The sequence below is a fragment of the Vanessa atalanta genome, chromosome 23, assembly GCF_905147765.1.
Source record: "Vanessa atalanta chromosome 23, ilVanAtal1.2, whole genome shotgun sequence".
NCBI classification, from domain to species: Eukaryota; Metazoa; Arthropoda; class Insecta; order Lepidoptera; family Nymphalidae; genus Vanessa; species Vanessa atalanta.
Genome location: NC_061893.1, coordinates 3,818,212 through 3,832,038, shown reverse-complemented (window position 1 = coordinate 3,832,038; position 13,827 = coordinate 3,818,212). Strand labels below are relative to the sequence as shown.

Here is a 13,827-nt window from a genome sequence, read left to right as displayed (position 1 = left end):
TTCGATTACGAAACGTTTTTTATAGGGATGCTTTTTAATTACGCCTTGTAAGCAAAACGAATAGCTAGTTGAATTTAGTAACTGGATATTACTCAACTTTAAGATAAATAAAAATAATCTAATTAAATACGAAAGTGTGAATGAAGTAAGGGACGAGAGAAATAAAAATCAACGAGGAATCTGATTGTTTTATAAAAAAAAAACGTTCTGTAAACGTTTCACTGTTTGAATAATAAACACATGAAAATTCGGTGGCATTTGGCTGAATTTAAGTCCACACTCTGCGGTCAAGATTTACGTCAAACCATAGACCCATTTCGGCTTTTATTGCGGTATTATTAGTCCGATAAAAGTAATAAAAAAAATAGTGATGAGCTTTAAATTATTCGTATAGAGTAATAGATAAATTGGTGTCGTTTTTAGGTATACTATTTAAAATGATATAGGAAAAAGCCCGATCGATCCTACGTCATATGCATTAGCATTAGCAGCCCGTAAATGTCTGAAGCATATTCCACCACGCTGCTCCAATGCGGGTTGGTGGAATACACATGTGGCAGAATTTCGTTGAAATTAGACACATGCAGGTTTCCTCACGATGTTTTCCTTCACCGCCGAGCACGAGATGAATTATAAACACATTTGTGTTTATAAGCACATGAAATTTCAGTGGTGCCTGCCTGGGTTTGAACCCGAAATCATCGGTTAAAATGCACGCGTTCTAGCCACTGGGCCATCTCGGCTCGTCATATGCATATAAGTTTATTAATCTTGGTAATAATAAATCTTAGAAAAAAAATTGATGAACAATTTTCGTAGATACATACACACTTATTTTTATAAAAACACTCGCCGCTTACGATAAATATGCATAAACCGATCTTTTTGACATTTGACCTTGAAACATTTTTTTAAGCAGACATAGGACCAGTCGGGCTTTTTCATACATAATTTTTATACCAAAAAAAAAAATTATAATCTTGAGTAATAGTAACTAATATCGAGATTTAACATTTCAAGAAATACCATTCTAATTTTCCTCGTGTAGCTCGCGCTACGGGGTCTACGACATTTTCATAAGAGGTCCGGATTGCAACGTTTAGGTATATCGTTGATAATCCTGCGTAATCCTGAAAAGATTCACGTGTATTACTATAAGACATAAAAACATCATTATAACTTATTTTCGCATTGCCCTATTTTTCATTCCTATTAAAGTTTCTGACACAAAGGTTGCCTGGAAGAGATCGCAACTGCGATACGACTGCCTTTGTATGCTTTGTATATCCTGTGATTTGTGAGCTATAAATTTCATAAATAAAATAGTATTCATTCATAAAACGAAGCTTGGGTAAATTGTTTACAAATGCCTCGCTGAAAAAACTATCATAAGACGTTGCGTATTTTGAAGAAGGTAATCCTATCATGTATGTATGGTATGTATCAGGGAAGTTATGGATATTTAATTTCGTTTCTGGATATAGATACGGTATAATAATCATAATTTTCCAGTTTCAGATACGGTTTCGGGTAGGTAATTATTTTGAATTATCCGGTTGGTTCGAATAGAATAATATTAGTATAACGTACCTGCGCATCTCACTTGCAATCGCTTTAAACTATTGACGTGACAATTACATCTTTTTGTTAGTCATACGACTTCTTCGTTCTCAGTTTAGTTCAAGAGTGATTTTCAGTCCCTAAACTGGATTTGAACATACTTTCCAGAACATGCACTGCATCAGGTTATTAAAAAGGTTATTGAGATTTATGATTTAAAGGTGAACTATTTTTTTTTAAATTTATATGCTTTGATAAAACTATTTTTTTTTAAACTAATGAGATATAAACTAAGGGGTCCAAGGTGGCTGAGTGGCTTAGAATACTTAATCTTAATCGAATACTACGGGTTCAAAGGTTTGCTAACTTTATTATGCCAATGATTTTAATCAGAGTTGTCGTGTCTTTCTGTACATAATTGGTCTTTGTTTATCGGTCAAAAAAAACATAAGAAAACCTGCATGTGTATAATTAAATTCATTTACCTGTTTTTCCAAACTACATTGGAACATCATGGTAGAATTATCATCAAATGTCCTCCTCAAGAGAACCTACACAGGGCGTTACTAAACAAAACGACAAAAGCTTACTTAATAAGACCTTAAGAGGGAATCTTAAAGACATATAAGATGCATTCAGAATCTATGCAATTATTTTACGTAGCTCAGGAGAAGTAGGTTGAAGTATGCTTAACCTAATTACAATGGTATAATGGGATGTTTTACGATGCGTGCTATTTTACTTTGCTGCACAACTGTAATTACAGCGCCTAACTTATTAACATTTAAACTTACGGTGTTTTTTACGATCTATTTTTCAAAGTGACTTTTAGGCCTTTAACTTGGTGGGAAGTCTTTGTCCAAATCTGTCTGAATACCACCCTTTCATAAGACATATCTTACGTCAAACAACAGTACTCAGTATTGTTTTGTTTCGGTTTGAAGGTGGAGTGAGCCAGAGTAACTACAGGTACAAAGGACATGACATCTTAGTTCACAAACCACGTGGTTCAATTGTAGCGTCATTGATCAAGATTTCATTTTTTCGTGACTAACGTGGCGTATGTTTGAAGAAATCCCACCCCCCTCTAAAGTTAATATGACCTTTTGTGTCGGTTATTGCTTATTAAAACCTATTTTTTCAGAATTAATTGTCCGGATATATAAATTGGTGTCGATATTGAGTTTCTTGTAGTCCCAGTAGATTCTTTATTCTGAACCGGTGCTTTAAATCTATCTTGTACAGTAAAGATAAATGAAAGAAGACCAAAAAAAAAAACATTAACCATTATACTTATTATTCTATGAAAATTGATGAGCTGCAGCGCTATTTAGCGACGAACTACAAAAAAGTCGAAGGTATAAAATTAATTACCATTCAAAAAAAAAATACAATGTACATATGTATTTTATTTTAGTTATACTTACATATTTTTTTATTATTATCAATTAATATTGTACAATTTAAACCATAGTTTTACAAGTATATTTTTTATTTAATTATCGTGCAGTCTTTTAAATTTATGTTAAATTATCAACACGACTATCGAATACATGTGTTAAATTTTACCAAATCGGTTTATCGATTTCAAAGTATATAAATTTAAATATATACACTAACATCTATTTTGGGATATATGATAGGAACAATATCGTACGTGTGTGTGTTAATATATAACTGGTAAACTAACATCAAGAATGTGTTTACTTAAAACATTTCAACTATTCAGAACTTTGAAGTTACAAATTGACGCAGCGGATAAATTGATGGCTCCTTTCTTCTCTCTTGGAAACCACACGAGATAGATATCTTGGACTATGACTTTGAGTTCGGTTTGATCCTTCAATTTCAAATACATTGTAAATATGTAAGGAATATTGTCTTCTGACCGTATTGACATTTTCCGATCTTAGAGGAAACTTGCCAAGTATCTATAGCCTATTCCAATCGAGGAAGGAATGTAAACAAATCTTAGATTTACGTATTCCATGCGATTTGCTAATAGCACAGCTATATAGTGCACCACCAACAGTTCCGATTAATATATCTTTATTTATAATACAACAGTATTGCACTATTTATTTCCTCCTTAATTTTACTTCCAAAGATAACAGCTATGTAGGTGTTCAAAGCGCCATTTTATGCAAATTCATAAAAATATTAGATTATTTAAGCTCTTCACCAATTATATCGCGTCAATTAAAAGGCTAGCCTAGCAAGCAAGTATAGCCTTATCCGTTATCAACTAGACTTATATTTAATAGTAAGTGTATCACTTTGTGTCTGTAATGTAAGCAAGCGTTACGCCCAAAAAATACAGGGTGTGGTGTTTAAAAGCATGTTTTAACTTAAAAGGTATTTTCTCTTTACATAATTAACGATTCCTGTTTACTGACATTCTGTTATCTTAATTCTGTATCAAGTAAACTAATTTAGTACGTCTGGATCGCTCGCCTGTTATTTCGTTATTTGATAGGCTCTATTTTTGGTAAGCGTAATGATTGAATAATTGCCAGAATACTTTGATCGATTTTCATAGTTTTGGAATAATTTTAAGCACTGACTAGTTCATATTTTGATGGCAATGGTTCGCAATTTTTTTAGTCTTACTAGTCCAATGGAATGACAAACCTAAACAACCGACATAAGATCACACATACGTCGTACACGACGTATTCTCTTAAATTGAATTCAGGACCTTACAATCAAAAAGCAGCCATGTAAGCTAGATTATATTTGTCGGCAGCGAATCACTGCGGATACCGAATGTCATTTTTATGTGGCATAACTATCTTATCTAAGTACACGAGGTATATAATACTCTACTCATATCAATGCTGTGGTTAACAGGGTTTTAGATTAGCTTAACGGACCACGCAATAACCGAGTGCCTCTAATCAATTATTCGCATCTTTGAACTTACATTTAAAAAGGATTACAAAGTGGATTGCGTATGATTCGTGTTGGTCACGCTCAATGGTGCCTGGATTTTTATATTATTTTCCAAATTTAAAATAAAATTATACTATTTTTTTAAGAAGTATGTTATGAGTATTTTATGGATAAGGCAAGAAAAAATCTAATCTACATATGTAATTCCTTAAGATTCAAGCTTGCTTCATATAAAATTTCTTCAAATTCGGTTTAGTGTTTTGGCCGACAGCGACAAACAGAGTTACTTACACATTTATAATTGAATAATATTCTTTGTTTTTTAATGTATTTTTTATGAATGATTTCAAATTATGGTATAGATATGAGACATTTTGATTAAGAAAATCTTCCACAATTCGAGACTCAAGTAAGTAAGGAAGCTGCTCTACTAAACAATACTGCTTCAATGTTAGCTGGTGAATAAATTTGTGGTTTATTAAAATTGTATGTTTTTCTTCAACGTCGTTCAGATCATATTCCACCACGCTGCTTCGATGCGGGTTGGTGGAATACACATGTGGCAGAATTTCTTTGAAATAAGACACATGCAGGTTTCCTCACGATGTTTTACTTTATACCGCCAAGCACGAGATGAATTATAAACACAAATGAAGCACATAAAAATTCAGTGGTGCTTGCCTGGGTTTGAACCCGAAATCATCGGTTAAGATGCACGCGTTCTAACCACTGGGCCACATCAGCTCTTACGTTACATTTAATGACTTTTTAATACGAATATGCACTTGAATATTACTACTCCAACTGAATTATTTATTTCAAAGATTATTTATATGAGAATTTCATTTTATGGGGAATATCTATTGTAATCACTGACAGTCCATGGTTCTGATAATCTACGAAGCTCTCTAGAGGCTTTTAAACGTTATCTATTGATTCAAGTGTTAAAATAAAAAAGATAAGATATCCGCTCCGCACATCGTCAGTATTTATAATATAACTAATTCATATGTTCAACTCGATTCTCAATAACCTTTCAGTTTTTTTATTCAATACTATATTCAATACTCACGAGTTTTTACCGGTTTTCAAGCAAGTTTCTGCAACGCCCCCGTGGGCCGCAGCGAGTTTGGAATTGAGGCAAAGAATTGGGCTATCAAATTAATTTTTGAAACTTGTAGTTCCATGGTTTAACAAGTTCAAAAGAAACAGTTTATTATATTAGTCTGAAAAACAATGCATTAAAAGGCTGCGGTGGTGAGGATAGGAAAATATAAGACAAAAACACGCTGTTTTCCGTCAAGGCAGACGAGTCGTTCTTACCCAACAAGCTTAAATAGATATTTGACATAAAAAATAAGATTATACGACACGTGTTATCATTTGTACATTGATTATATCATGACGGAAACGTTCGCACAAGTGCCAATGTCAAATTTACAAAATTTCAATGTTATCGGTTATAAGATGCGTGAACGCCTAAAAAACAAACAATATACTACATAATAATTTACAATCGGAATCTAGATTCTACCGAGATGAACTGACATGAAACTGATTAGATATCTATTTAAACCAATTTTTATATGTCGCTATATACATTAAACACAATGTAATTATAATAATTATTATTACGGTTGAAAATCTAACTTCTTCCAAAAATCTTAAAACTTTTGTTATAATATTTAGTTTTTTTTTCTTGTACATTACACAATAATATATATTATTAATAAAAGCCTTTTTTGTTAATAGGCTGAGTGACCTTTGTAATATAACGACTAGGAATATTAATATTTTCAGGAGTCAAAAGCAAATGACCCTATTCAATGAACGGAGGATGTATGGCCATTGAGGAAGGTAGTGGAACGGCACCGTTTAGTATAATGACTTGGCTTTAATTAAAAGACTAATTAAAGTTGGCTGCGATGTATAATTATATAAGATTAAAGCATTACACTGCATAAGACTAGAGGTCTTAGTTAAAAACAAAGACCAGAATTTATATTTTTTAAAAGATTATTTTTCCCGAACGGATTCTCTCAATTATACAATGTTGCCAACTTTGCAATTTTACAAATAAATCTTTGCTCTAATAGAAATATTTCTAAAATCGCTGTTCTATTTTTGTAAATAATGAATTGCATTCATATAGTCTTAAGTTTAGTACGTTGGAATTATTATACTATTGTTGTCGGCCAGATCTAGGTCGGGATGCTCAAGTAACAGCCTTTTAATGTCCCCCTGCTGGGCTAAGGCCTCCTCTCCCTTTAAGGAGAAAGTTTTCGAGCCTATTCCACTACACTGCTCCAATGGGTTTCGGTGAATACACATATAGCAGGATTTCATTGAATGCAGATTTCCTCACGATGTTTTCCTCCACTACGCTGCTCCAATGTGTTTCGGGAATACACATATAGCAGGATTTCATTGAATGCAGATTTCCTCACGATGTTTTCCTACACCGCCAAGCACGGGATGAATAATACACACAAATTAAGCATATGAATTCAGTGGTGCCTGGGTTTAAACCTACAATCATCGGTTAAGATGCCCGCGTTCTTACCACTGGGCTTCTTCAGCTCAATCTAATCGGTTTTAACATTTGTAGAGATAATTAATTTCGTGGAATTAAATCAAAATATACTTTTTTAATTAAGTACAGTCTAACTAGCATACTTGTTTCGCCATTTTACGTTTTACGCAAAGCTACGATAGTTTGAGTAGTTAAAAGTTACTGGTCAAAATTAATACTATCAATAATTAAATTACTTATTTTATACGTTAAATTAACAATATCCTGCTTGACAATGCGTCTAGTATATAACTGAGTATATCTTTTTTTTTTTAATATTTGAATTAATTGCCAATGAAAAATATCTGCGAAATTATAGTACATAAATAAAACCCCAGGAATTATGTATTACCTGTATTAAAAATACTAATATATATTAAAAATAAACTTGTTTGTTTTTTTTTTCAGCAAATCATAAACAAGCCCTTACCTTTACACAAGAATGAAGTTCCTTTTTATTAATAGGTAATAAAGAAAACAAAACTTTGGTTATAAGATATTAAGATTTATTCGTTCGAGAGAAGTTTTATTTTGATATAGTAATAATAATAATATAAGTATTCAATTTTATTTTGTCTTTATACCCTGAACCACAAGCCGAAATATTAATTTAGTTTAGTTTGAAAATAAATATTTTTATTTTTTGATGATATTTGATTCGTTTTGATTTGTAGCGTAAGTGGGCCACTATTGCAATTATTGGCACAAGGGTCATAGCTTTTTAGATCGTAATTTGATGACGTTTTTATAGAATACGAATGTTTTTTACTTTTGGCGAAGGCGTCGTTTGACCCTCCCACAACCCCGACCTTTGGCGCTTAAAAGATAGGGCGTGAATGTAGGGCCGTGAAGGCGTAAGGTGGAACTGGAGGATAGGAGGGGTTCACGTTACGACAGACAAGAGAGGAGTGCGAGGGGCAATCACTCTTGTCCTCCGAGGAAGTTTCCTCAGAGTGCCGAACCAGCGTTCTGTAGGCGCAACGGATACATATGAGAAAACTTTGGAATCGCAGAGATTGCTAAAAAATCCATAACCCGAACTGTTACGAACTTGTATTAAGAATTTCTTGACACAAAAACCCGATATCTTTATATGTGATATTTGGTCAGATCGACAAGGTAATAAGTCAGTTACTACATTAACAATGCATCTCACTGAAAATATAAATAATGGAATTCCGGATCAGTTAACTACAATAAAAATGAAATATATTCGGCGACATAATTTCTGCATTTAATTTGGTACATTAATTCAAAACATTTAAGATAAATGTACCGTGAATGTCCCTGAGTTCTCTACTTAAATGTTACTAATGATCTGCGAAGCCACAAACAAGTTGAGTATTTACAAACTTTAACATTTTATATTAATCGACTATTGATTTGTATGAAAGTAATTAGAAATTTATAGATAGGTACTTATGTGTATGTTAACGTTTGACGCAAGATCAAAAAGCCCGAAGACTCTGTATCAATACTTGAGTTGCGGTCGATATCAATATTATATTTACAATCCGAGATTTGAAGGGATCTTCTCTCTCTAGCTCTAGCAGCCCGTAAATGTCCCACTGCTGGGATAAAGGCTTCCTCTCCTTTGAGGAGAAAGTTTGGAGCATATTCCACCACGCTGCTCCAATGCGGGTTGGCGGAATACACATGTGGCAGAATTTCGTTGAAATTAGACACATGCAGGTTTCCTCACGATGATTTCCTTCACCGCCGAGCACGAGATGAATTATAAACACAAATTAAGCACATGAAGTTTCAGTGGTGCCTGCCTGGGTTTGAACCCGAAATCATCGGTTAAGATGCACACGTTCTAACCACTAATAATTGGTAGTTATAAATATCTTTTTTTTTTAAATTAAAATAGATAAGCAGATTACCAAATGTATCATATGCTAAGTGGTAACCTTACAAGGTCAATGGCACTAAGAAGTATAAACGAATTCTTACAAAATCTATGCGCAACTAAACTTGATTTGTTTCATAGATTTTAGTTACAATTAATAAATATATATTATTATATAGAAATGGAACCATGAAAATTCTGTAATTGTAATTAATGGATGATCTTTAATTTATCATGGAAGGAAGGAAGGGTTAGCCGTAGGTAGGGCTTTGTGCAAGCCCATCAGGGTAGATACCACCCACTCATTTTCATATATTCTACCGCCAATAAGCGGCAATATTTTGTTGCGTTCCGATTTGAAGATTTAAGAGGTAAGTCGCGTAAAAGAACTTTCCGTTCCAAAAAAAAACATCAAATAAACTAAAAAATAGTTGCTCTAGAAATTAGACATGTGGAATGTCTGTATGCATGATACCGTCTATCTCCATGTAAAGAAAAAAGTTAAAGCTTAAACAAACGATTTGCGTAACTTAATTTGTGATGCCCTTGTCGGATTAATTTTAATACTTGGTTATGATTGACAATAATCTAGTTGGTTTGGTGACTGACTTCGCATAGTAATAACCTCTCTTAAAACTTAATACCCTTTTGTGATAAAATTAAATAATACACATTTTCTTGTTTCGTGTGTTATTGGAAAACTTTTGATGGACTTGGAACATCGTTTATATCATTATCAAAATTATAATAAAAAAATAAAAACTTATTTTATATGCTAATCTATATAATAAAGACATGATTTATGTGGGTCAAATCGACTCAAATCAGTTACTTCCTAAATAAAACACAATTTTAAAAGTAAAATATAATTTCACTTTAATTAATAATACCTATCAGTGTATATAAATATTTTTTTTTTATATAAAATAGGTAGGGGGGTTGGGCATAAGCCAATCACCAATTCGTAACGAACCTTGGGAAATAAGATTTAATAAATAAACAAAACTTTAAACAGTACTTAGTGTATTGCTGCTTGCCAGCAGACAACTGATGAGGGTCTTGCAAAAAACCCTATTAACAAATGCATTTGTCTTTTTTTAATAGATATAAGAAGAAGAAGACATGCATGTTGCATGCGGTAGGCAGAGAAATGCGAGCTTCGAAGCGCACTTGAAGCGACGACGAAACGCACTGATAGATGCGGAAGTAAATACATATGTATTATGTACTAAGTGTGGATTTAGATTTGATAATAATCTACAATTATTATGGACAATCAAATCTCCACCCACACTTACCACTTGATAATTAATATCATTCACTGGACTTGAGACTTGATTACACAATAATTATCACTATTACACTAGAATTATAAAACCCTATAAAGAGAAGGTTTGGAGCTAGTTCTACCAATATCCGCAAGTTTGTTCAGGATTACGTAACAAAAGATTTGAGATATTCCCGACGATAAGTGGAGTTCCACTTTCATGAAAAATGTACAGCACGAGACATAATATAGGAGTTGCTGAGTTACCAGAGGATTTACCAGGTAAAATTCCCATATCCCAGTTCTCTTATCGGACCGAGTGTCCGGGTATCTTTCTGAAGGTTTTTATTACGTGTACTAAATAGTGGCTCTACGACCAGAATGTTTTAACGCTCTACTACCAGTTAAGGAAAGAGTGTATTTTAAGGTTTGCCTTGCTTGTAATATCGGTGTAAGAGTACATTTCCAATTTTAGCCATGGAATTGAGATAAGTAATATACAGTAAACTTTTCGTATCGTATATATGTACTTTGAATAACGATAACTAACTAGTTACTTATATTCCAAATAGATCAGACGCATTACAGAACACTTTGTTTGTAAGAAAATCTTACTCTCTTAATGTTTTCGTCCAGAATTTACGACTGACTTCGCCGAGGTAAGTGTTTGGCTGTAAAATAACTTACCTGAGATCATTAGTGTTGCCTTTCTCTGAAGATCTTTAAACAACAAGTGAAATATTTGTAAGCTTTAAGCAATAATGATCATTATTCCTTGATATTATGCTGATTTTTTATTTTTTGTAATTTTGGGGATATGTTGCTGGTGTTAGATACCCCATGTCTTTTCCTTTGACCATGACCATCTGTATGCGGAATTTCATGATGATCTAGTGATTGGTTTAGAAATCATATCAAATAAACTCACATCGCATTTAAAATATTAGTTAGGATAACAGTCCCGACTCTATATGGAATAAATAACGATTTTATCCCACGCTATTTATAAACAATGATATGTAAGGCTTCGCTATCCGATCTACTTTTCCGTACGCTGTTAATGCATCGTAAAACACATCCCGCGTATTTTTATATATTTATTTAAATACCTCGTAATATTTCCAAAAATACAAGTACAAATTGAAAAGTGTAAAAGGTCATATTTGTATACGTAAGTTTATAATTAGTTGCTTATTTATTTAAAATTATTCACTTTTTTTTAAATATAGCAATCGAAACTTTGAATTTTATTTAAAAGAAGAGGCACGTGAAAATCAATGAATACTAACCCGTTTTGTTATCCTGTTTTGCTTTGTCTGTAAGTATTTTTATTATAAAATTCAAATTGATTACTTGATAATTTTTTTTTAGCGTATGCTTAGATAAAAATGTCTTCTTCTTTTGAAAAATCAACGATGACAGAGAAACGAAAAATAGTGTTTATCCAAAACCGCCGTAGAACAACAAAAACATCCAACAAGCGACTTACGATATTTCATATAATTTATTTTATGTGTTTATCAGAATACAAGGAAATTATCATTACCTTATTTATGGGAACCATAAATAAAGTGATCTTTTCCAAGAGAAACTGGCGAAGTGAGATCGCTAATAATACATTATGAATAGGTTTATTCTGTCTTCAAATGTATTAGCTTTTGTCCCATGACATGTAAGGTTAAGTCGGAAGGTCCAAGGATTGGAAGGTTTATTATACTCGACGGCTTTGCAACGTTACAGGGGTTTCTTGTAACGTGATAGGTTTCTATAATAAACATCGTCAAACTGGTCAACATTATCTATTGTAAAATGTTGCCGAATACTGAACGTTCATGAAAATCATCAATGCAAATGAAACAACGACGAATGTTTAAGTTCAATGGTTTTCTTGGCTTTGTGTAAGCTTGTCTGGGTATCGATTTTTCTCCCGCCAAACAACAATAATTCGTATTGCTGTGTATTTGAAGGGTGAGTGAGACAATACCAGGCACTATATAACTTCTTACTTAACGTGTTTGGTGGTGCATTCCTGGTGAACACTAACCATCAGGCGAATAATAAATGAAATAAATGTTCCATTTCACATAGCATATTTTATTAATTCAATTTAACGCACATGCAAGTAAACACAATTTAAAATAACCAATAAAGCAAATCATCCAATAATTTAAAGATAATGTTGATATCTGTTTGTATTTTTTTTTGAATCGTATACTGTTTTCAATTCTACGTCATTATTTAAATATAAATTAATAAGGATATCGGTGCGTCATATAAATGATATTTACTTAAGCAAAGAAACAGTTTTAATAGATAAATTGCTTAGGATAAAATTAATGGTGAAACTAAATGAAAAGAACGTAGATTCTATTCGGATTCTAGAAAAAAAAAAACATATTATTCAATACATGATCATATAAATGATAAAAAAGGTTGGAGTTAATGTTTGTTGAATTTCACGCATGATATATTATATGCAAATATAATTGTATTTACTTGGTGGTAGGGCTTTGTGCAAGCCCGTCTGGGTAGGTACCACCCACTCATCAGATATTCTACCACGAAATAGCAGTACTCAGTATTGTTGTGTTCCGGTTTGAAGGGTGAGTGAGCCAGTGTAACTACAGGCACATGGCGACGTAACATCTTAGTTCCCAAGGTTGGTGGCGCATTGGTGATGTAAGAAATGCTTAATATTTCTTACTACGCCATTGTCTATGGGTGGTGGTGACCACTTACCAACAGATGGCCCATTTGCTCGTCCAAATACAGATACCTTAAAAAAAATTAAAACTTCATTTGTTCATGAATCCATAATGCACAACATAGTTTATTCAAGATATTGACTATTGAAGTAGTTTTTTTTATCTGTACTGTGATTGGAATAGGCTATAGATATAATTGCAATCGATTTTTTTATAATATATTTAATGTTCTGTCAGAACCAGAGTCATGGTCACGCCATTGTCTATGGGCGGTGGTGACGACTTACCATCAAGTGGACCATTTGCTCGACCGCCTACCGATATGATAAAAAAAAAGAAATGTTTTTTTTTCTTTCATAACTTTGTATTTTAAATGTTGATAAATATTAACTCCTAAATTTTTTGCCAGTTCTTCTCGGAAAATCAATATTCCTAACCGGTGGTAGCTTCATTTAATATAGTTTGTAAAATAACGATTCAAAAGTGCTTGTAATGCCCGCTCGAATAAAGTATATTTTAATTTTTGATTTTGATTTATAAACGACAAATATTTTTTCACAAATGTATGTACAATTGTGTATATGGATACAATTAAATTTACCCAATGACTTGATTTGAAATAATATCCATTTTACATTCTTCGAATAATATACCATTTATACACAAATAGACACGAAAAATGATTAGTAAATGTTACAGTTTTAATGTGAGACCTAAAATTGTAAAGCTACGAAATCTTTCCGTATATTTTGCAGAATAAAAATATATATCCGCCGTAGATTATTTGTATGTATCTAGATAAAGTGTCGCACTACAAAAGAGCTAAAACAGACGAGCCAACTTTATTATCTTGGTGTGCGTGACAGTTGCGCTTGAAACGCCAAACTCCATACGTGTGTGTGTACTTAGTGACCCACTATCGACCACTGTTTCAAAGCGTTCTCTTTGACAATCCATATCAATATGGACGTATAAATAA

The 13,827-nt window shown here is 32.7% G+C and overlaps 1 protein-coding gene across 2 annotated transcripts in view; it reads right to left on the bottom strand.

Annotated features, from left to right (window-relative positions):
- LOC125073096 (cGMP-specific 3',5'-cyclic phosphodiesterase-like) overlaps nucleotides 1–13,827 on the bottom strand; it is a 128,807-nt gene that overhangs the window by 43,776 nt on the left and 71,204 nt on the right. The window lies entirely within an intron of this gene.